The sequence below is a fragment of the Hordeum vulgare genome, chromosome 5H (genome assembly GCF_904849725.1).
Source record: "Hordeum vulgare subsp. vulgare chromosome 5H, MorexV3_pseudomolecules_assembly, whole genome shotgun sequence".
Lineage (NCBI taxonomy): Eukaryota > Viridiplantae > Streptophyta > Magnoliopsida > Poales > Poaceae > Hordeum > Hordeum vulgare.
Genome location: NC_058522.1, coordinates 467,235,322 through 467,240,283, shown reverse-complemented (window position 1 = coordinate 467,240,283; position 4,962 = coordinate 467,235,322).

Here is a 4,962-nt window from a genome sequence, read left to right as displayed (position 1 = left end):
CAGACTCTGGCTGGGCCAATGATCAGCCCAACATCTCCTTGGCAACCTCAGTAATATCATCCCCTCGGCCCTACGGGACCAAGGCTTCGGCCTCGGCCATGACGGTTGACCCTCCGGCCCCCGTTGTTTCACCCTGGGGGACTAGAGTAGAAGTCACCTCCCCTGTCCCATCATGATCTAGCGAGGAAGGAGAAGGAACCGGAGACGCACTCGAGGATGGCAGGCCTCTTAAGAATCGCTCGGGCACACCTTTGGAAGACTACGAAAAAATGCTTATGTGAACTTACTCCTACTAAAACGCATTCCTAAGGGAATATAGAACTTGGAAAATGGTGGCGTACCTTCAGGGTGCCGGTTTATTCCTCCCAGGGCTAAGGGGATCATCCTTGGAGTCAACATATAGCACGATCTTCCCCGATGACTTGCCGACAGCCCAGACCGAGGTTTTCTTCAACCTCTTCTAGCCCTTTGGCTGCATATCGGCCTTGGCGTCTGCTTGTGCTGCTCTCTTCTATTTAAGGGAAGTATCATCTTCCTCCATCTCTTCGTGGACGACGGATGTGTGGGTCTGCTCGGACCAGGAAGCCGAGGCCTCCCGCTTTCGAAGACGTGCTCGACCTCCGTGCGACTTCATCTTCTTGGGACCACCACATGTGCTTCCTCAACCAAGAGCACCATGAGTTGAGGCATCTTTTCCTTCTCTGGAAATGGGGTCGGGCATCACATGTGTTGGGGATATACCCCACGGTATGACCCGCCATCAAGTTATAACCTAGCTTAGTGGAGTGGCAGGTCACACCTAGATTCAGCATATGGGCCATAGGAGTCCTGATGTCCGAAGCCCAGGTGGCAGATTGAGGAATGTGGTTGGGTCATGGACCTGCACTTAGGGGTGAGCACATGAAGGGGGTCCAAAGGAATCTCCCTTACTTGAGCAATCGGATAAGTGGGAAGTAGATTAGGTTAGGGTTATTCTACAACCCGGACTCTGTATATATAAAGGAGAGCCCATGAGGTAGAGAGATCAAGTAGGAAATCCTCGAGAGCTAGGTTAGCGATTTTGCACCCTTGTAATCGAGATCAACATCAATAACACAGAAATCAGTACTTAGGATTTTACCTCCATCGGAGGGGCCAAACCTGGGTAAATCCTTGTCTCTCGTTCCTGATCTACCCCATCCAAGCAACCACCTAATTGCTATGGCTCCTAAACTTAGTCCTATTGCTAGGACATATGCCGTGACAAAACCATGATAGTTGGCACCTACAAAGGGGCCAGCGCACGATGGTGTTGAGTTCTTGCTGAGAGCTCTCTTAGGGATCGAGAGATACATGGTCGGCCAGATGACCAAGAGTCGTCGTGTCAAGCTCTACATCGACGGTTCATGCTAGGGTCCTGAGGCCGGCTCAATCGAGTAAGGGTACCGGGTCCCCTTCGGCAACATCCACGTTTTCATCGGCAAGATCGACGAGTCAAGACCCGAGCCAGACATCTGCACTGGCATCGTCGAGCCGACTTGGCCCACTTGACCCGACCGGGTCCAAGCCGGCTGGAAGCATGTATTCGTTGGCTTCACTCAAGGGGTCGACCTCGCGGATAACTCTATGGCTAGTGGATACAATCTCGTCTGCTCTGACGGCTAGTCCTGAGTTGGAGAAGCCGAGTCAATCTACCTACTTTTTGATGGTAGGCTTCGGGGCTATCCGAATGGTGAGACTGCTCGGGATTCACTCGAGCTGGCTCGGCAGGACACCATTTACATGGCAGGGACCATGGCGGCTCTCAATTCCACAGCGGCTGGAGCGGCTAACGGTTCCGGCTGCTCGACGTGAGCTTCAAACACGGCCGGGTCAAGTAAGACGCCGACTCAATCCATGGCCGACTTGATGGCGGTGACGATGAGGCTCTTGGAGATGCTAGTAACCGCAGAAAATCAAGAGGAACGTAGCATAGAGTTAAAAAAGCTTCACAAGCAGATGAATAAAGATCAGGCGGAGATCGACACCGAGAATACTCGTATGGCGGATTTACATGATCATATCCACAATGAGGCTGAACGCTTGAAGGCAGAATCTTGGCAGCTATGTCTTCGTCGAGATGCCTCGGAGGCGGTTCATCGAAGGAGGCACGGGAGCCGCTTGCCCCCTAATCTCGAGCCGGCACATTTTTTCAATACTGTGCAGTGCATGCCAGGTATCGGACAGCCACGGGAAGACCAACTTCTTCAACTAGCTCAACCGCGCTAATCGGTGCAACCGTCGCAGGCTCAATCATCGTGGTGTCGTTTCCAAACACCGGCATGCCACTTCTCCAATCCCGTGGACAATATGTTGGCGGCGTCTCACATCCTTGAGGCACTCACGATCACGGGAAACACTCCTATTGAAGTTGAAGCTAGGAACGCCATTGAGATGTTGAAGACCGCGATCACCCAACATGCGCATCATTCGTGTAGTCGGGACCGGGTTCATTATACCCCTTACGCAAGCCATATCAAGAGTCGACACGTTGAACCCCCCACAGTTTCTAGCAGTAGCCACAGGCAACAGGCAGAGGTATTGTTCTTTGATTTGAATCCAGACATATTGATCGATGCATACATGCATGTGTGCGTTTAATTTGCACAACCCAACCCTCTTTTTTGTAGTGATTACTCACATGCCTTAACCATGTCACTTAAAGAATGGTTGAGTCGAGACATGTACATTGTGTTATGCGCACGACATGTTCTTTTGGTGAAGAAGCCTCAAGTAAATTGGCAATTCTTTGGTCATACTTTGATTTGAATCCACACATGTTGATCGATGCATACATGCATGTGTGCGTTTAATTTGCACAAGAAAACCCTCTTTATTTAGTGAGTAGTCACTTGCCTTGAATAGGTCACCTCAAGATTAGTTGAGTCTAGACATGTACATTGTGTTATGCGCACAACTTGTTCTTTTTGTGAAGAAGCCTCAAGTGAACTGTCCATTGTTTGGTTGTACTTTGATATGGATACGCACATATTGTTCAATGCATGCATGCATGCATGCGAATTTGCGCAAGCCAACCCTCAAGTTTTTTCATACTGGGCAGTGACTCTCCTTGACCATGTCACCTCAACAATGGTTGGGTCTATACATGTCTTGTGTTATGTGTATGATATCTTGTTTTGGTGAAGAAGTCTCATGTGAATTGGGCATTGCTTGGCTATACTTCGATTTGAATCCGGACATGTTGATCTATCCATACATATGACATTGTGCACATCAACTGAAGTAATGGTGTTCATTGTGTATATATTGTACCATATATGTTACACATTACAAAATTTAATTTACTCCTACATTTTTATTAGAACTGAACTAGTGAAAATAGATTATGGCCCTATGAATTTGAATCCAAGATTGTTTCCCAATTGAAAATTAATTTGAGGAAAACCATAATTTAGTACACTTTTCACCATCCAATGAATGATAAATGGCCTAGCCTCTGTGCCTCCTCGCATCCCCCCATAGTCAAAATAGATTGTGTTCACAGTGTTCAAGTTCCCACCACTCCACACTATGATACCTCTATGTTAATGAGCAGTTCCATCTCATTCACCATCGAATACAAGAAAACCATCAATCACCTTTCCATCAACGATGGTTCACACGACCCCCTCCTTCCCCCAAATCTCTATGGCTGATGACATGCCGCATCGGTCACCTCCATCACCTTATGGTGGCTCCGCTGGAACCAACCCGTCCCTCCTTCCTCTAACCCGGCACCAGCGGTGCTTGATGACCCACAAGTATAGGGGATCAATCATAGTCCTTTTGATAAGTAAGAGTGTCGAACCCAACGAGGAGCAGAAGGCTCTGATAAACGGTTTTCAGCAAGGTAATAACTGCAAGCACTCAAAGTAGCGGTAACAAGTGATGGTGTAGTGAGGTGAAACGAAGCAGGTGAAAAGTAACAAGTAACAAGTAGTAGCAACGGTGCAGCAAAGTGGCACAATCCCTTTTGTAGCAAAGGACAAGCCTGAACAAAGTCTTATAAGAGGAAAAACACTCCCGAGGACACACGGGAATTTATGTCATGCTAGTTTCATGATGTTCATATGATTCACGTTCGTTACTTTGATAGTTTGATATGTGGGTGGACCGGCACTTGGGTACTGCCCTTACTTGGACAAGCATCCCACTTATGATTAACCCCTCTCGCAAGCATCCGCAACTACGAAAGAAGAATTAAGACAACGTCTAACCATAGCATTAAACTAGTGGATCCAAATCAGCCCCTTACGAAGCAACGCATAGACTGGGGTTTAAGCTTCTGTCACTCCAGCAACCCATCATCTACTTACTACTCCCCAATGCCTTCCTCTAGGCCCAAATATGGTGACGTGTTATGTAGTCTACATTCACATAACACCACTAGAGGAAAAGACAACATACAACATATCAAAATACCGAACGAATACCAAACTCACATGACTATTAATAGCATGACTTATCCCACGTCCTCGGGAACAAAAGTAACTACTCACAAAGCATAATCATAATCATGATCAGAGGTGTAATGAGTACCATCAAGGATCTGAACATAAACTATTCCACCAAGTAATCCAACTAGCATCAACTACAAAGAGTAATCAACACTAGTAGCAACCTTACAAGTACCAATCGGAGTCGCGAGACGGAGATTGGTTACAAAAGATGAACTAAGGTTTGTAGAGGAGATGGTGCTGATGAAGATGTTGATGGAGATGACTCCCCTCCGACGAGAGGAGTGTTGGTGATGACGATGGCGACGATTTCCCCCTCCGGGAGAGAAGTTTCCCCGGCAGGATTGTCCTACCGGAGCTCTAGATTGGTTCTGCTCAAGTTCCGCCTCGTGGCGGTGGAGAATCCACAAAAAAGCTCCACCCTGATTTTTTTTCCGGACGAAACCCTTCATATAGCAGAAGAGGGGGGCCAGTGGGACACTAGGGC